We start from the raw sequence: 20,466 nt of genomic DNA, 5'->3' as shown, positions 1-20,466 counted from the left end.
GCAAGAGAGCAACATCTACGAAACGATTTGTAGCCGTTCTACAGTATGGTAACCTAGAAACTAAAAATTGAGAGTACAAATTCCCAGAAATTAGCTATTCAGGGGGCTGAAAATCTACCCATTGCAGATAAAAACCAAACCATATTTAATCATTTTTTATTCTTTAGCTATACATATTTATAAGTTGCCTTCTCTACATACTTTTCATTCAAAAGGCCAACAAGCTATACAAAAAGGACAGTTGGTAGAACATCATTCTGAATTTCTGTTATCTGGAAACCTATTTTTTTTAGTACTACAGCCAAACCTAACCTAATAATATTTCTGATAATTCTTGTATGTTAATCATATCTATTTAATGATCACATGATACAAAGTTAGGTTAGGATGAACAAGTTCCAGTATAACCTATCACTGTAAGAGCTCATTGGTCAACAATTAATATTCAGGCCACAGGATCTTTAGTTAGGATGGGAAACTGCACAACTGGTTAGCTGCATTAATTTCTGTTCACATACACAGCAAGGTTATACTTTTTAATTCATGTCTTGTGTTGAACTCAGGTACAACTTGACTTTAGAATTGCATGTTATTATTCATAAAGACTGTCATCAAAGATCCAATAATTGCTTAAAATACCATTACTTAACCATGGACTTGTACCTACATGCACCAGCAGCATCATACTAACATCTAAATCTATTGCCAAGAATGAACTTCAACTCTTACTTTTCTATGACAGCCTGCCTTAGACATCTTGCATTTGCTTAACCTAGGCTGAAAGAGATGCAAGAATGTCTATAGAATAATGACCTAGGCCTATAGCCTAATCTCAGTAACTACTGTTAACCTACGGCCAGGTATTCAAGATCAGGTTTACCTGTCAGTTCGCCCATGACCATTCGACGGATGAGAGTCCATATGAAAAAAGTAGAACTGTCAGTTGGATTACTAACTCGAGGTCATTCGGTTCTCACTTTGCCTTCATTGTGGCAACACTATACAGTATGGCACCGATGGAAGCTCCGCTAGCCGATGAGGAGGTGGAGCTATATAGACTATTTGCAGCAGCTAACTTATTATATGACTTAGACTCACAACGGCTTACAAATAGCACCGAGGGTCTAGCAATGAAATGAAGTAGGCCCATACATACTGTGTTCATATTCTGGCCCGAGCAGCTGAGATCCTTCCCAGATAAAATCCAGCGTCCACACATGCAATCAACTGTCAGCTGGTTGGAAGAACTTGAGGTAATTCCATCAGTCTATCCGTGAGTGGACTGACTCCGCCCACAAACTATACATAAGTTTTAATGCCAGATTCATATGAATTGACAGAAGATCTGCCAGGTAAACCTGACCATGAATATCCGGCTTTCAACCTCATATTAAAAATGACTGTATTTCTGTATAAAAGCTCTGCACAGACTGTATGGAACAGTTCCGCAAATATTAAAGTCATTATGGAGCCATATGTTCCAGAAGGGACTGGCTAAGGAAATCTATTATAAAACGAACTATACTAACTTAATGCACCCTAACTTAATGTACCCTAACCTAACCTAACCTGGACCCCCCGGTAAAGGAAACCACTTTTTACCAAAAGTTTCCCCATAACACTGTGCATGGACGATAGCATTCCAGGATGGCCAACATACAAAAACATAATCAGTTCTGGGGTTAATTACAGTCGACAGATAAAAAATAATGGTAAATTCTTCATGAGCAACCAAAATACTATAGGAAAAGTCAATTTTAAAGGAAATACCCGACGTGGAGCTAATGCTACCAAAACAGATGATGGTATACCTCACTGGCTAAAATGGCATAAGCTAAATGTGGTTCAGGTAATTCTATATATTAGCTCCGCGGCTGTTTTTACCTTTTCAACTGGTTTTTTCTACACTTTTAGGGGTTCTGATGCTGGCAGTGCATCTGTTTGTTGTCGGCCAAATGGAATGTCCCTTCACCATGTTTAGTACTGGCCTGGTGGGGGGGTTCCCCATACATTAACAAGTTATTGCACTTGATGGATGGGATATGAACCGTTCGAAACACGTACCCGTGCTCTGTCTTGTGAAGATCGCGTATGGAAACCCCTTGTTGGATGGACTTCAGGGGTTAATTACAGGTTAATTACATTCGTGCGACAAAAAATTCAGGCAAATCTATAATTAGCATCCAAAAAACCTGTAGAAAGAGTCAAGTTAGAAGGAAATCGCCACCGTGGAGCTACTACTTAGATCCACCGAAACCACTTTTTACCAAAAGTTCCCTATAACACTGCACATGCGTGATAGCACTCCAGGATGGCCAACATACAAAAACATAATCAGTTCTGAGGTTGATTACAGGTTAATTACAGTCGACAGACAAAAAATAATGGTAAATTCTTGTTAAGCAACCAACAATACTATAGAAAAAGTCAATTTTAAAGGAAATACCCGACGCGGAGCTAATGCTACCAAACAGATGATGGTATAACTCACTGGCTAAAATGGCATAAGCTAAATGTGGTTCATAACATTCAATACTAATTAGGCCTAAGCTGTGACTGGTCGACACTAGGCTAACCCTAGGCCTAGGCCTATGCTACTGTTAAAAATATATCCAGAATTGGGAATCCTTCATCAAATATCCACTAGACCTAAGATATTCCTGGTCTTTCAGTCGATACATAACTAAACATTGCAGGCCACAGAGCAAGAGCAGAGTAGCCTATGGCTACGGCACAAATGCTGAGCTATAGGCCTAGGCCTAGAGCACCTAGCCTAAACAACCAAGATTTAAACGGCCTCAATTAGGAAAAATTATCATACCATTTCTTTAAAACTACAAAATTACTCTAAAGGATACGATAGAAAAAACATAAAAATAAAATACTTTCTGAGAATCTACGGTACATGAGCAATAAACTAGGCCTACCTAAGGTAAACAGGGGGAACCATTACCTTATTCAAAGTTGATTTATACCTAAAAAAAAAAAGTGTTGATTTTTCATAAAGTAACTTAAATACATTGGAATGTACATTTCCATCCATTTATAAACTGTAACCACGTCAATGTTGCAATATTTAGAAATAAATATGTGAAGTCTACACGAAAGCACTGACACTTGGGCATAAAGTGACTATAAATAACGGTCTAGTATTGGAAAGCGAAAGCTCTACCTAATTCAGTACACAAATCATTCAGATTATTATTGTTTGGATGTTGTTCTTTTCAACCAATTTTATCGTAATGGAATGCAGTATATACAGTATTCATACTTTGTATTTTCACTTAGATTTTCCTTATTTTTTGTCGGACTTCTTTTTAGAATGCCATCGAAGTTCACTGGAGATTAAAAGGTACAAGAGGCAATATTTTTGTAAATAATAATAACGTACATTAGCAATATCGACAGGCATCTTAAAGCCATAATAACTAAAAGTTTTGTTAAACGGGCGAATATTTTTCAACTGCGATGCAAACTCAAATGAAAAGCTTCAGATTTCCCTTTTTAGTTTTCTGTAAAAGAAAACTATTGTGATGGCTATTTGACTGTACGCCTGCACTTTTTCTGTCCGCCCTCAGATCTTAAAAACTACTGAGGTTAGGACTGCAAATTGGTGTGTTGATTATCTACCCTCCAATCATCAGACATCAAACTGCAGCCATCTAGCCTCAGTAATTTTTATTTTATTTAATCTTAAAGTTAGCCATAATCGTGCGTCTGGCAACGCCATAAGACATGCCACCACCGGGCCGTGGCTGAAAGCTTCATGGACCGCGACTCATACAGCATTATATCGGGACCAGCGAAAGATATCTCTATTTTCGGTGTCCTTTGTTATACGCTGTACAGAAAACTCGATTGTGCTTCAGTATTCATACATCACTTCTACAACTGAGAGTTAGCTCAACATTTCATTCATATCTACCTCACTGTACCCTTCCAATTCATTTGCATTCGAAGTGCTTCCCTTCTGGTTCCTCATCTAAACCCTGGACACACTGTTCAAATAACCTTTCTTAGGCATAAAACATAAAAGTAATCAAAGGTAGATCAACTCTCATACCAGAAACATTCCCTGGAAGACTCTCCATATTCCTAGTTCCATCTGCATGGAATCCATCCCATAATTGCAAAGATTTTCCTCGAACATTAACTCTTTGGTAAGTGATAGAGAACAGATAAATGGACAGAATCGCTGACTTTCGGTAGATTTCATATCTTGAATTCTTTCTTGGTAGGCGAAAGTATCACCTTCCGCTCCAAATTGTTGTCTTAAATTTGGATCTAATTGCTTTCCCCCCGAGAAGCTCGGGTTAGGTGACGCATTCGGGAACGCGAGCCGACGCCAGGAGAATATTTCACTGAAGAATATTCAAATATAGAATGTTAAATCACCATAAATAAAATATGTAATCTAATTATTTCATTTACTTAATTCAATTATTTATATTTTATACAAAAATGTAATTTATAAAAAAAGTTTTTGAGAAAGTAGAATTTAGTTTTTGTAGCTAATGGATTCCAGTTTCCATCCCATATAGGTTTCTTGTCCAACTGCGGGCCAGATGTGAAAGAGGGTAAGAGGCCTAGTGTGGACCAGTGGGCTTTGTCAAGGTAACAGAGACCGTTCGATTGTGGCCGGCCATGGTTCGATTCGCTACTTGGTTGGGCACAAAGACTCTTTGGTTGGGCACCTGTCAGGCACAGGACTAGCAGCAAGACGAGGGAAGTAATAATGTATGAATGGAAAACGGAGACAGGAGGGTAGCAGAATACTGAAGGATTATAAAAGAAAGTAAAAAAGAAAATAAACAACTTTATATAAAATGTGGGGGGAAATTAAATAAAAGAGATTAGAAACGAAATCAAACGAAAAACCTAGGAGGTGCTGTTGCAAGGAATATACCTTCGAGTTCAGTTCAACTCGTGGGGCGTGTGACAATTAAAAGACACGAAAACTGTTATTAATAATGACCAGAGAAGTTTAGTATAATCACAGCAAATTGTATGCAGAAATATTAAGGAGAGATGCCTTTTAGATTATGCACTGATACACGGTAATGCTGAGGGGCGATGGGTACAAACCATTTAATGGCAGTGTAAAAAAAAATGTACTATTTTAGGCTTGAACCACTGGGCAATTTAAAATATGAACTTGGATATATTAAGCAAAAGGGAAAAGAAAGACCATCACAGATCAGTATGAAACAAGCTGAAGAACCTGAAAGAAAATTAAGAGTCAATCAAGATAGCCAAAAGGGAGTGAAAGACATGTAAGGTACTTAAATAGTAAAGGAAAGCAAATAATTGTTTTCTAAATGCAGTAAAATACGCAGGTTGCCATAGTTGGGAGCGAGAGTCTATGCAATTTATGCAATTTTTCACTGAATGCCAATTTAACCAATCCTTTCACAATCCATGGCATGAATCATACTACCCCCCCTCTCTCTCTCTCTCTCTCTCTCTCTCTCTCTCTCTCTCTCTCTCTCTCTCTCTAGCATCGAGGTAAAGAATAAAAATATAAAGGTAATTTTTGGAAGACTCAGCCAGCCATTTCCAAAGGTGCCAGCTAGCCATTTTTGCATGAAAAACCATTTTGGATTTTTCATGCAAAAATGGCCAGGAAATGATAAGGTAGTAAAGAACCTAAAAATACCAACCTAACGTAAACTAGGGGTGTTTACTGGTTACAATTTTGCCGTATTAGTTATGGAGGGGGCTGGTATTGTCTTACCTTACAAGTCCTTATTTTTCTCTGCTATTAGGCATTTATGAAGGTTATGTATTGAGAAGAATTTTTTTGTTTTGATGTGATTTACCCAAGAAAAATATAAATTATAAAGCGGGAGGTGGCTGGAGTCTAACGAAAAATAACCAAATATAAATATAAATGCTGTAGGCCTAAAATAGAAATTATAAATATTATGCATTGTAAGGATCCCTAGCATACCTGGGACAGCTCGATCAAAAGTACCGAAGATGCGCTGACAACAGACGTGAATAAGGTGTGAAAGCACGAGGAATATCCAGAAGAAAAGCCTTTTTGAAGAATAAAATAAATTTTTAAACTATGGCAACTTTCAAAGAATACGGTCACGCCTGATGGGTAAAAAGGGTACCTCCAAAATGTAAACAAGGATCATGATGATGATAAAACGCTATGGACCCGGTGCGTATAATTTTTTAATCTTATAGGCTATCCATAACACTCTTTAGTCCTAGCTTCAAGGCCATTAGCATTTTAAAGTATTTACGTAGACTTATGTATTGTTGCATTGGGTTTGTAATCATATTGAAAGTTGCTGTTGTTTTCCAGCCAATGCAAGTATAGTCAGGCTACCGTTTACAGAGGAGAATGGTTTTTTAGGGAGGGGAAAACAAAAAAATTATTTGCATCAACTGAATGGCTCAATTTTCATGAGCCACAAGATGAGCAGTTGGTATAACACGTGACTCATGCCCATAATCACAGTCCCACCAATTACAAGCTGGGTAAAATTTTGCTTTAAACTATTATTGCATTTTGGAGAAAGTATAATTTTCTAATATTGTAAAGTGTGCTTTGAACTTTTCTGACGCTCGCTTTGTTAGCAAATGACCTAGCCAATCACACCTAACCTAACCTACCAAGGGTACTAGGCCTAGGCCTAGGTTCTTACCCTAGTGCATGATATTACTTTGAAAATATTCCGGAAACTTACCATAATCTAGCCTAAGTGAGAACTGTCAGTGGAATTAAGGTCCTTGTATTTCCCTTGTCTTGCATTTTCCCCTACTCAGTAACCCCCCCTTTCCCACTGTGGTGTCTTGAATTGTAGGAAATAAGATGGGGTCTACTATCCCCAAAAGTACTTATTCTTATGTTATAATGTGTGCCTTGAATGTATCTGATTTGTTAGCAAAGGACCTAACCAGCCACACCTAACCTAACCTAACCGAGGGTACCAGGTTCTTACCACAGTGGATAATATTAAGCAACTTTGAAAATATTCGGTAAACTTACCTTAATCCGAGTGAAAACTTTCAGTGAAATACAAAGTCATATTTTTCACTCGTTTTGTTTTTTCCCCGTGCAGAAGTTTCGCTTTCCCTCTGTGGTCCCCCGAATTGTAGGATGTAAGGATGGTGTCAACTATCACCAAAAGTACTTTTTTGCTAATGAAGCTGATACCAAAAACGTTTAAAGCACACATCAAAACATAAGAAAATTATATTTTCAAGTCCAAAAGTGCAATAATGGTTTGAAGTAAAATAATACCCACAAGCCGTAATAAAGAACAAAGATGTCACAAGAGCAAGTGCAGGGATGCATCTTAACCTTGCCCTCCTAACCTAACCTACTTTTGGGTGCTGGGTCTTACCTGACCCAGGGGTGAGGTACTGGTAGGGTAATGAGGGGCCTTGGTCCTTGCACCCAGTATCCTAATCCTAATCTTACAGTAACTAATGTAATCTAACTTAACCAAGGGTGCCAAGGTCCTACCCTACCTTTGGGTGCTTCCTCTCAAGCATAACCTGACCTAAAGCACCATAAATTCTACAAGAAATGCAGAAATCCATCACAGTACAATGTTGCATATTCCTTTCCTTAATGTTGATCCTGTAGTTCAAGAATTGCTTGAGGCTGTTACCAGTGATGGATTTTGAAAGAAAAGTTGTTTTATGTCTTGATATTGTTAATATGAATATGCAGTCTTGGGTGTTGATTGATGGAGGGAAAGAGAGGGCTTCGGGATTGGGAGAGTGAGTCAGAAAACATACAAGAATTACTTCATTAACAGAAGTTGTTTAGTTTTCATGGACTAAAGAACAGCTCACACATGCTCATGCATAGCATATGTGTTACAAGTGGTTAACACTTCCCAAAAAATGCCTGCATGAAAAGCAATGGAACACTTTCAAAACAACAAGTGTGGAATTAGAATCCAGTGAAAGTTTTCATACTTTTTTCGTCAAGTACGTAAAGCATTTTTTACTTGTCCCAACAATTCAGTATAAAAAAGTCAACTATCAGTTGACCATTTCTAATATGAATTCTGTTTTGGCGAGGAATTTTATTTTATATTAACCAATTTACTGGTACCTATGTTCATTTGTGTTTGGGCCCTTTCCTATATTGTGCTTAAAAAATTTAATGCAAAAACAATGATAGGCACCAAATATTTCTAGGATAATTTAAGCTTTTGAGGTTTAACCTGTTTTGATAACCATTTTTATCAAGCCTATCGTGAACAGCATTTGATGATGACCATAACCCAGGAAGGATGATTATGTTAGATCTGATGTTAAAGCCTGTACAGTACTGTATTGGCCATTGGAAATTTAAGCATTTTCTTGAAGACTGCATATGTAATCTAAGCTCACAGGAAAGTGGAAACCATAAGTATATTATAAATTGATTTCTCACCATGTGAACCACATTTGTTCAAATTGAAATACAAACCATTACCTAAGTATAGGAGTATTCCTCAGCACAAGCTGGGAACGGTTGTTGAAACTTTGCAACAAGTTTAATTGGAGGTAGGTGGGTGGGTGGGAGGAAACCCCCACTAGCCTTCTTTAAGTTGACACTTTTTCAATTTTCATCTGCTTGTCATTCCCCAGCTCTGAGAAAGATATGATGGTAAGTGTAGGCAACCAGCCCTCACTTTGGAAATTCAGGTGTGCATGCTAACTTCTCCTCCGGTGAGACAGCAGAATGTGTGTGTAGTTTGCCACTCCATACCATTGCTACATTGGCAACTTTATTGGTGTACTGGCAGTTATTTCTGTCCCTAGGTACTCTGAGTGACCTCTCTTTCATGGCTGTTCCTGTTAAGGATTTTAATGCTGTTGAGACTCTGTAGCAGTTGTTTTGTCTGTGGAGATACCCATTTGGTGTCAAGCACAGGCCATACTCCTTTGACACTACCACCTACCCCAAGAAATCTACTTTAGCTGAGGAGAGTAAAACTCAAGGACGAAGTAAGCTGGAGAAATCCAAGTATGTATCTTCTTCCTCCCTCTCTTCATCAAGTTCTTTCTCTTCCTCCTCTTCTGCCCCTTCTTCCTTCCATAGAAAGAAGAATAAAAGTCTCAGATGCCCTCTCACAAGAATTCTTGTCAGATTTTAAGTGAGCCCCTTCCTTCCCCATTGGTCGGTAATGGCATTCACTTACCTTTGTGTGGGATGCCTGCCGTAGGTAGGGTTGATAAAAGGTTCTCTGAATGTGCTGTGACCCCATTTTCTTTTGAGACAGGAGGAGTGTCCCAACCCAGGTTCTTCTCCTGTTTGTGTTTCTGTTAAGGTGCGCAGAGAAGAGTTGGTGTTACGTTCTACTTGGTAGAAGCATGATCCCAGGATTGTGCATGTGAAAATAGAAAGTGCACGTGTTATAAATCACTGCTGTACAATATCACTGGGTAATATGGAGCTCTGTATGTGTGAGATTGTGCAGATCCTCATTTGGTGCCTGGTTCATCCAGAACTCCTAATGTATGTGTGCATTATAGGGGGTTCACTCATGAAAGGCCACGGCATTACAGTATGATGAAATCTTTGTGGCTGACTCAGTATTAATTATCTGGCAGAACTCTGTATGCAGGTGATCGTGTTAGACCCTTGGGTACTGCCTGGTTTATCAATAACTCCCGATGTAAGTGTACATGATTCCCAGATTGTGCATGTGCATTCAGATATTTCTTGTGCTAAAGGTTGCTGCACTACTATACCTTGTTAGTCCAAGCCTCCTGTCTTGTTGTTCATATATCAGAAAATTGCATATCTGTGTGTTTTAGTTCAGTACTGTATATCATTACAACAAGAGGGCTTTTATACCTAAATAGCTACTCTGGGTGATGTAAACTGATGGGTTTGTGTTGTCAGAATAGAGTTTTTGATTAGAAAAGACATATCTACAAAAACAAACATATCTGTTAACAGGAAGTAGCCACCACTTATTTGCATTTCTCGCAGTCAGTCCAACTGGCGCAGGGACTGAGGTAAACCACTGCTACAGGTGCTGATCCACACAGATACAAACCTTTCCAGGTGAGAGTGTTTTTCCAGTTTGGAGTGTCTTGGGGAACTGCTGAGCATCCGCAAAACTAATGTAAACTGATGGGTTTGTACTACAAAAATTGTTTTATATTATAAATAATTCTGTGTTATGCTAACATGTTGGCTGCCGAATACAGAACTGCTGGTTTAATCAATTTGCCCTTATCACACTTCCGTTTTTTTTATGCCAGATTGAGGATTGCAGAAGTAGTTACAAATATTAGATGGTGTCATAAACTGCTACTGTTTTACTTTCATCCACAAAGCAAAGAAAGAAAACATAGAAGCTGAGGAAAAATAGCAAGGTACAGGTATGTTTCTTTTAACTATTTACCTTATTTAGGGATTCCCCAGTATTTTTTATATAACAGTTGTGTGACAGTCCACATGGTCGATATACTCTTGATGTAAATTTTTTTTTATATAAGTAACTTACCAAGTAACTACATAGATATTAGCTTCCTACTTACGGCAGCCTAAAAAATTCAAAATTTGCGGTGCGGTAGCATTTGTTTTGTTGTAGGTACGTCCCGCCCACTTACAGGGGCCGAGAGGAACAACTTAGCAGGGAGCTTCAATTCTTTTTTGCTGGTTCCCGGCTAACTTCGGCAGTTTTCCTGCAGTCTGCTTCATCATTTTTTGGATGTATTCTCAATCTTGGTGAAGTACAGCACTCAATTTTCGTTGTAGCCCTCAAGCTTTAGTTAACTTTAATTATAGCTTTTCTCCAAGATGTCTGATTTTAGCTCTTCAGGCATTAGGTTTTGCGCTGAAGGTTGTAAGACTAGATTGACAAAGTCTTGTTATGATTCTCACATGAAGTGTGTTAAGTGTAGGGGGCAGAACTGCAATCAAGACAATACTTGCATTGAATGTCATGATTGAGACAATAAAAAGTGTAAGGTCTTGTGGTCCCATCTGGACAAACTAGATAAAGATAGGAAAAGGAAGGTGGCTGCTAGAGCCAAGAATAGGGCTAGTTCAGAGCCTGTTCTAGTGACAGACGTTGTAGAGGATGGTGTTTCTTCCCCTCAGGTTCCCGTTTGGTCTCCTGTCCTTAGCCCTCCTACGTCTATACCACGTACTCCTGTTCCAGGTTCCCATGCTTCCAGTGTTGCCACCATTGCCAGCCTCAAATCTGCGTTCGACCAAAAGTTCGAGTTCTTGGCCAACACAGTGACAGAGTTAGGGTTCTCCTATAGGGCCTTTATTGAAACAGGAAATACGCAAAGTGTAAGTGTTGTGCAGAGTGATTGTGTTGAGGAGGTGGCTGCCCGTCCCACCAGTGCTCCTAGACGAAGGTCCCTATCCCACCCCCCTCACCAGCTAGAAGACATACCGGAGGTCCAAGGGAGGTCGGTGGGGTTTGCCCATGGGTAGTTGACCCCTCCGTCGAGCCTGTTGCCTGTTCCGAGTCTGCGATGGAGTGCTGTTGGAAAGGTGTCTGTATTAGTGCGCATCATCTTTCGTTGGATTCGGAGATTCCAGTCCTGGCAAGAAGCACCAAGGGCGCTACGTAGCCTCTTCGCGCCCACTCAAGAGGCATACCACCAATGTGGAAAGCTCCCCTCCTCCAACCAAGAGGTCCAAAGAGGCCAGTCTTAGCCCTCAACCCTCCTGCAGTTTTGCTGTTCAGCCTTCTACCTCTTCGGCCCATCCTCTCTTGTCTGTTTAGGACAGTCCAGAGTTAATCTCGCATTTTGACTGTCCATTTTTGGCCCCCAAGCGCCAGGAAGAACTGCCCAGGCACCCATCGTCTTCTGTGACGCTCCTTCTTGCTCCCAAGCGCCCTTCACCTTCTGGACGTTCAGCACTTGCTTCCGTGTGCCAGGCTCCTGCTACCGAGTACTCGACACCAGCTCCTGGGCGTCAGGCGCCAGCTTCTCCTCCTCCTAAACTGCACTCATCGGCACAGAAAGACCCTTCGCTTGCTCCTATTAAGTGTCAGTTAGAGGATCTCATAAGTTTTTTGAAGAAAACTCCAGCTGTCTCCAAGTTTAGGGACACGTCATTGTCCTGTTTCTTCCAACGAGGAAGACGTTGGCAGGATTCCACCCCTTCTTCAACTTACTCCGCCTTGCTGAGGTATTTCCTCGACAACTTTCCTGATATTTTTGCACCTGCTGCCCCGGTATCTCCTGCTTCGACTTTCCTCATGAGGAAATTTCCAGCGGACAATGCTGATCTCCTGAAGTTGGTGCTTTCCTCATCTGTGAAGAAGGTACTTCAAGTAGTGGAAGTCTGGTTGGCCTCTAAGAGGGAACAGGGCAAAGCCACCTTTGCTTTTCCTTTTTGTAGGCTGGTTAAGAGGAGTCACCGATTTTACTCCACTGGGGAAGCTCCTTCTCTAGGAGTATCTGCCTCCTTCCGAGAGGACTTCCCCAACCTGGTCGATGCGACTCGTCAGACGGCTTTTTCCTTGGCCAAGATCATGTCCTCCTCTCCCGAGTTAGACCACTTGACTAGGAGTCTTTTTAAAGTTTTGGAAGTTTATAGCTTCCTCGACTAGACTATTGGAGCTTTAACCAGGAAGATCGAGGATTGCCCAGTCCTGGCAGGAGATTGTGCGACAGATTGGATGGGGGTTTTATCATGTGCCGACAAAGCTTTAAGGGATGGATCGGCAGATCTCACTTCCCTCTTTTCTTTCTGTGTTTTGAAGAAAAGAGAGATGTGGTGCTCGTTCACCACAAAAGGGGTTACCACTGCCCAGAAGTTGGCGCTCCTGTTCTCTCCTCTGGACAGATCTCACCTGTTTCCACAAGATGTAGTTAAGGAGATTTTGTCGGCTTTGCAGAAGTCCACCAACGATCTTCAGGCCCAGTCCGCCAAACAACCTAGAGACTCCTGTACCGTTGCAATAAGATCCTTTTTTCTGCGTCAACCTCAGCCCTTTTGCGGAGGAGGGCAGAAGACCCAACCAAGACTTCACCCAAATCTGCGTCCCCCCTCGAGATGTATCAAGAAGTCCACCTGTAAACCAGCAACCAGGAAATGAGAACTTAGTCCTTCACGCCCCTGTAGGAGCAAGACTGCGCCTCTTTTGGAAGGAATGGAGCCGCAGAGGTGCGGAACCATGGGTAGTCAAGGTATTGAGAGAAGGCTACGCCACTCCTTTCAAGGAGAGGCCCCTTTTAGCCTAGTCGCCAATTGTCTTGTCAGTTTACTTGGCAGACTCTGAGAAGTTTTCAGCCCTTTCCCTGGAAGTCGAATCACTTCTACACAAGGGAGAAGTAGAGGTGGTCAAGAATTATGATTCAGAAGGGTTTTACAACTGACTTTTTGTAGTCCCCAAATCATCGGGGGTCTGGGGGCCCGTCCTGGATATCAGCGCCCTGAATCAGTTCGTTTTGAAAACAAAATTTCACATGGAAATGAACCACTCAGTCATGTCATCTATCCATCAGGGGGACTGGATGGTCACCCTGGACATGCAGGATGCATATTTTCATGTTCCCATGCATCTAGACTCCAGAAAGTTCCTATGGTTCGTCTTCCAGGGCAGGATTCCCCAATTTCGGGTCTTGTGCTTCAGCCTGCCCACGGCCCCGCAAGTTTTCACTCAGATTCTCGCTCCTCTCAGCAGATGGCTTCATCTTCTTGGCATAAATACATGCCTGTATTTGGAGGAGTGGTTTCTCAGGTCTCCATCGAGAGAAAAGTGCGCAGAGGACTTAACGAAAACTCGTCACCTGACACAGGAGTTAGGCATTTTAAACAACAACCAGAAATCACAGAAGATTCCAACACAGGAAATTCCCTATTTGGGGATGATTCTAGACTCACAGACTTTTTGGGCTTCTCTTTCCCCCAGAAGAGTCGTCTCCTGCCTTCAAACCGTCCGAAAGTTCCTATCTCTCCAATCTTGCTCAGCGGTGCAATGGATGAGTCTCTTGGGGACTCTCGCCTCAGTGGAACAGTTCATGAGGTTGGGCAGGTTATACATGAGGCCGCTGCCATTCTTTCTAAAAGTGAAGTGGAGCAGGAAGACCCAGCCGGACTCCTTTGTCTTCCCGATCACGTCAGAGATCAAGCAGGATCTTTGATGGTGGCTATGCAAAGAAAGACTTTGGGAGGGGAAGTCTCTTCTTCCATTGAGCCCCTACTTAGACTTTCCCTCCGACACCTCAGATCTAGGTTGGGGGCCTCGTCTCGGGAGTCAGAAAGTGTCTGGAATGTGGTCAGAAGATCTGAGAAACTCCCACATCAATGTAAAGGAGCTGAAGGCCATTTACTCGGGTCTCCAGTCCTTCTCAGCCCTAGTTCGTGGCAGAACAGTAACAGTCAGTGCCAATAACACGACAGCTCTTTCATATGTACGAAAGCAAGGGGGCACCCACTCTTTCTCCCTTTATGAGTTGGTGAAAGAGCTCCTTCTCTGGGTAGAACAGAACCAGGTGTCAATTGTGACTCGTTTTATCCATGGAAGGCTGAATGTCTTAGCAGACGAGTTGAGTCATCTGAAACAGGTGCTTCCGACGGAGTGGACCTTGGATCCTCTAGTTTGCAAGGATCTATGGAGGTTGTTGGGCATGCCAGCCAAAGACCTGTTTGCGACATCGAGGAACCACCATTTTCCTTGCTTCTGTTCCCCAGTCCTGGACCCTCTCACATGGGCAATGGACACCATGCTTCTGGATTGGACAGGTTCTCAATGCATATGCCTTCCCTCCCTTCGGTATGATCAGAGAGGTGATCAACAAGTTTGCATCCCACCAAGATGTTTTGATGACCCTAGTTGCTCCATTTTGGCCAAGGATGGAATGGTTCTCAGACCTGCTGCGACTGTTAGTGGACTTCCCCAGGCTCCTACCACAAAAGCAGTCGCTGCACAGACAGCCCCACTTCCTCAGATATCACCAAGGTTGTCCACTCTGGCCCTGACAGGCTTCAGACTGTCAGGCACCCCGTCAGAGTGAAGAGGTTTTTGAGACAGGCTGCAGAAGTTATTGCTGGATGCAGACCTTCTTCTAGCAAGCTCTACCAGTCCAAGTGGACAGTTTTCAGATGATGGTGCAGCCGCCATAACGTCTCTTCTTCTGAGACATCTATAAGTCAGCTAGCCGACTTCTTGCTCTACCTGAGGACCTCCAGGAAGCTTTCGACCTTCACTATCAAGGGGTATAGGTCTGTGCTCAGGTCGGTGTTTAAACATAGAGATCTAGATCTGTCCTCTGACCAAGACCTAGGTGACCTAATGAAGTCTTTCAATTCCGTCAAGCAAGTGAAGTCAGGTGTTGTCTCCTGGAATTTAGACGTCATTTTGAAATGGTTCTCAGGTCCCTCTTACAAACCGCTTTGCTCTGTCTCTCTAAGGAACCTGATCAAGAAAACCCTCCTCCTTAAGGATTTGGCTACCGCCGAATGTATAAGTGAGCTGCAAACAGTCGATAAGAGGGTTGGCTTTTCATGAGGAGACGCAGTTTTCTCCTTCTCTCTTGAGCTCCTTGCCAAAAATGAGGACCCTTCTAATCCTTGGCCCTGTTCGTTCACCATTAAATATTTGATGGACAGCCTCGGGCCAGAAGAAGAGGAGAGGCTTCTCTGCCCTGTAAGAGCCCCTAGGTATTATCTTCAAAGAATGGAGATCAGGGGGGTCTTCGAACAACATCTGGTGCTCCCTCAGGAACCCTTCTTGTCCTCTTTCCAAGAATGCTCTTTCCTTCTTTTTGAGATGCTTGATTTCAGATTATCACCCCCAGATTAAAGAGGACGTCTTGCCGATCTTTAAAGCAAAAACCCACAAGGTCAGGGCCATTGCTACCTCTCTTGCATTCAGACGTAATATATCTCTTTAGGGTATCCTTCAGCCATCCTTTTGGAGATGCAAGTCAGTCTTTGCTGCACATTATTTCAGGGACATGGAAACTATTTTTGAAAATTGCAGTACATTGGGACCTTTATCCATGGCTGGCATGGTGTTGGGAGAGGAAACATAGGGGGCCTTCTGTCCCTCTACTGTCCCTTGCCTTGGTGCAAGGTGTTGAGTTTATGGGAAGCCTGGGGGTTATGTAGTACCTGGAGTGCCTGCCAGTTTTTAGTGGTTTGGGTGGTGGTTTTTATAACAGTGTAGGTAACAGCATTGTTGGTTTACGGTAAACCCTCCGTATTCGTGGTCTCACGATTCGCGGACTCACCTATTCGCGGACTCACCTATTCGCGGATTTCTCTATGGAACATATATATATGCATTATTCGCTGAAAATCCGTCCATTCATGGTACTTTTCACTGAGAAATATTCACTAATTACTGTATTTTCATTTCGTTTTCATGACTAAATGCATTTTTTTTATAAAAATTATTAAAATACTCAGGTAGTGCTCGAGTTGTTATATTTCACCTTACGATAATTCGATTTTGCAATGGGGTAAGCAATTAATACCGATTCGACAATATTTTTATAAAATATTTTTAAATTTTGCGTTGGCGCAGGCAGCGTACAATCAGGCAGTGAGAGAGACTAAATTACTATAGACCAGCTTCTTTTCCTCCAACTCTTTATCCCATCTTCTAGTTAAAAAAGTAACAGAGAATGATAAAAGTATTGTTAGTAACGTTATACTCTTGCGTAAGTGCGTGCAGCCATAAACAACCGACCGAGAAACTATTGTTTTGTTTATCACCGAATTGGATAACAACAGCCCTTTTGCTTGTATTTCAACCATCGTACGGCAATACACAATCACCGTAGGTTAAGTAGAATAGGGCTGATATATTTTTACATTATACCCTCATTTGGTATGGATAAAAGATCAGCAAGGAAATATACTGCTAAATTTAAGCTGCAAGTTGTAGCTGAAGCTGAGAAAACAATGTTCAAGCTGCTAATGACTATAAATTATCGTGCATCAGCAACATGGATGAAACTGGACTGTAATTAAAATTGGAGTGAAAGTATTTTAATCAAGACTACTGGGCATGAAAGAACACATTACTGCTATTTTTATGCCGATAAACGATAAATATGTAAAGCTCGTATTATGATGAAATCAGGTGAAAATAGCGAACGGAATCTTGATTTTTTTTACATAAAACAAACCCCCAATCGGCCAACGTCACCTCTTAACGAAAAAAAATAGCTAAATTAATTTCACAACAAGACGTATTTAAGTTACATTTCAACTTAAAAACACTTCCTACAATGTAACGAAAAATAACCTTACCCCATATAAATAAAGTATCTAGAGATTCATTTGAGCTAACTAGAAGCAAGAAAAGTGCTCTGAAATGAGTTAAACACAGTGAAATAAACACTGCGCAAGCGATTTCCAAACCAAAATATTGATCGCTATGATCACAATTTATAATACAAAAGCAATATATGAATATATACAATATTATTGGATACAGTGAATTGGGGCATAACATTTTGAAAGATCCATGGAGAAGATGCATATTTGTCATGTTGATGATTGTATAATACAATATATGACTATAGAGTACAGTATAATGTAGGCTACGCTACCGTATATGTATACGATATACCATAGTGTAGGTTAAGCTAATTCTTGTTTGTTATTCAATTTCTCTTTGTATTGAATTATCATAAGTCACTCTGCATGAACCTCCAGAATTAGCTGATATTAATAATTACTATACTGTGTATGTATAGAGCATACTTTATAGTGTAGGGTAGGCTACCATATATGTGTACATGGTACTGAATACCCTAGTGTAGGCTAGGCTATACAGTATTCAAGATATGTTTTTTCCAACAAACGATGGGTTTTCTGGAACCTAACCCCATCATAAGTAGAATAATACCTTTATAAGCATTTTTTTTTTTGTGCATTTTAACTATCAAAATAGGCAGTTCCAAGTGTTTTTAGAAGAGTTTTAAGTACTCGCTGGTTCTAGCTATTCGCCGGGGGGGGCACACATCCCCGTGAGTACGGGGGTTTTACTGTATTCTGGTTTGCGCCTAGGGCAAGGGCATCTCTTTAACTTTGCTAGCCACGGGTGCACTTCCCTTGCTGCAAAGTTCCCACTTATGTAGGGACAACTCTGGGCTATACAGCCATGCCCACTACAGCTCGAGAGGAGCATCAACCAGAGGCAGTAACCATCTGCAGTTGCTCTCTTGCCAGGTAAGGAAACAACAAGCATTGTCTTAATGCTAGCAACTGTTCAAAGACATTACTACCTTGATTAATGTTTTGGTGTAGAATATGACCATGGATCCCACCTTTCGATGTGGAATCAGCTATGTAATTACTTGATAAGTCACTTTTATGAAAATGACATTTTTATGAAAAAATAAAGTTTTACATATACTTACGAGTAATTATTTAAGAGGTGCAAAAAAAAATGAGCAGGTAAAAGAGAACTGCTAATTTATTCATGATCCAGGCAGTTTATATAGCGGCAGACTGGCGTCGAGCTGCGGAATACAATGGGAGCCTCTGTGACTTGAGGTCGATAATAAATAACAATAAATACAGTGATCGAGTACACTTTACTATGTGAAAGTAGACAGAAGTGAAATTGGATACAATCTTGATGCCTGTGAAAGAAGAAACATGCAATACACAATTGATAACAGGTAAACAAATATATACATAGTTTAAATGATTGAATTTACGTGACCTGGCACGTTAGGCATGACTAATTGTAGAGGCAAAGAAAATGGGACGTCTCCACAGAAAACTTGCCCAGCAGAGACTTTACAGATGACTTTACAAATACTCCCCCCCCCCAAGATGTGGGTGATGTCTGATTAGTCGGTGTATCTGCTGGGGGCGCTGAAGGGTGCCACGGCTGCATGAGGACAGCGGGGAAACGCCCTTTGTGTGGGGGTGCCTGACTGCGGGTGTGGGTGGGCTTTTTCGAGGGCGGCCGATTGTCCACCCCTTACAAGGGGCCGGCTGCGGCGAAGGCTGACCAGGCGGAGGGTGCGATGCAGTGACATCTGTGTCCTCCTTAAGGAGGGTGGGCTTGACCTGGTCTATTGACACCCAATCGTTCCTCCCGTGAAGTGCCAACAGGAACGCCTTATTGTTCTGCTCCAGCACGTGGAAGGGTCCCCTGTAGGGCCTGGTCAGGGGCGGGTGGACGGCGTCATCCCTGACGAAGACCTGGGTGGTGGAGGCCAGCCTGGGCGGCATGAAGGTGGCCGACTTGTCTGTGTATGTCCGCCTGCAGGGGGCGAACTTGCCGACTATGTCACGAAGCCTCTGGACCGATGGGTTGTGGCGATCCTCTCTCACAAGCTCGCCCGGGACCACGAGGACTCGCTGTAGGTTTTCTCAGCCGCGTACAGGGCACCGTCGGCCCTGGGGGCTGTTCTCAACCCAAGGAGGACCCACGGCAGCTGGTGCTTCCAGTCCTCAGTGGTGCAGCGGGCCATAAGGGACGCCTTCAGGGACCTGTGAAACCGCTCGACCAAGCCATTGGCCTCTGGGTTGTAGGCCGTGGTGGTGTGATGCGTTGTCCCCAGCAGCCGAGCCAGGGCGGACCACAATTCGGACAGGAAGGCGGGACCCCTGTCGGTTGTGATGTGGTCTGGGACGCCGAAGCGGCTGACCCAACTGCGAGAGGAGGGCCTTGGCACATGCGCTGGTGGTGGCTTCTTGCATTGGCGTGGCTTCGGGCCACCACGTTGAGCAGTCTACCACCGTCAGGAGGTATCTGGACCCACCTGATGGGGGAAGGGGCCCGACGACGTCGATGTGAATGTGGCCGAAGCGTCGCTCTGGCTGCGGGAACTTGCCTACTCCGGACTCAGTGTGACGTCCCACCTTGCTGGTTTGGCACTGCAGGCACTGCCTTGCCCAGGTCCTCGCGTCCTTCTGCATTCCGTGCCAGACCAATTTCCCTAACAGCAGTTTGGCCGTCGTCCTGCCGGAGGGGTGTGAGAGGCCGGGGATGACATTGAATACCTGGCAGCGGCGGGAGGCTGGCACCCGGGGGCGGGGCTGGCCTGTACTGACGTCGCAGAGGAGACTTGGGCCCCCGGGGGTGAGGGGCACGTCCTGCCACTTCAGGGACGTGATGGCGGTGCGGTAGGCTGGGGTCTCTGGGTCGGCGGCCTGTTCCCTGGCGAGATCTTCGTACTTGATCCCGAGCTGCACCGCGTTTAGCTCGACTCTGGAGAGGGCGCCTGCCACAGGGTTCTTCCTGTCAGGGAGGTACTTGATGGAGCAGGTGAACTCGGCGATGGCCGAGAGATGCCGTTGCTGCCTGGAAGACCATGCATCCCCCTGCTTGGTGAAGGTGTGTACCAGCGGCTGGTGGTCCGTGTAAATTGTGAAGGGTGTGCCCTCCAGGAGGAACTTGAAGTGACGGACTGCACGGTCCACTGCGCAGAGTTCCCTGTCGAAGGTGCTGTAGCGGGCCACTGCAGGGTTGAACTTCTTGCTGAAGAAGGCGATGGGCTGGGCGTCGCTGCCGATGACCTGCTCCAAGACAGCACCACAGGCGACGTTGC

The 20,466-nt window shown here is 42.9% G+C and overlaps 1 protein-coding gene and 1 long non-coding RNA gene across 2 annotated transcripts in view; one reads left to right on the top strand and one right to left on the bottom strand.

Annotated features, from left to right (window-relative positions):
• LOC136834756 (uncharacterized) overlaps positions 1–3,037 on the bottom strand; it is a 350,563-nt gene extending 347,526 nt beyond the window's left edge. Inside the window, exon 1 of the mRNA XM_067097363.1 lies at positions 2,928–3,037. The gene's annotated coding sequence lies outside the window, so the exon portion shown is untranslated. The remainder of the gene's footprint in view (positions 1–2,927) is intronic.
• A 3,001-nt stretch (positions 3,038–6,038) lies between these two features.
• LOC136834754 (uncharacterized) overlaps positions 6,039–20,466 on the top strand; it is a 32,331-nt gene continuing 17,903 nt past the window's right edge. The window contains exons 1-2 of the long non-coding RNA XR_010851870.1: positions 6,039–6,169; positions 10,231–10,350. This is a non-coding gene — a long non-coding RNA (uncharacterized lncRNA). The remainder of the gene's footprint in view (positions 6,170–10,230; positions 10,351–20,466) is intronic.

This window comes from Macrobrachium rosenbergii, chromosome 54 (assembly GCF_040412425.1).
Source record: "Macrobrachium rosenbergii isolate ZJJX-2024 chromosome 54, ASM4041242v1, whole genome shotgun sequence".
Taxonomy (NCBI): Eukaryota; Metazoa; Arthropoda; class Malacostraca; order Decapoda; family Palaemonidae; genus Macrobrachium; species Macrobrachium rosenbergii.
This window is presented reverse-complemented; position numbering and strand designations above follow the sequence as displayed.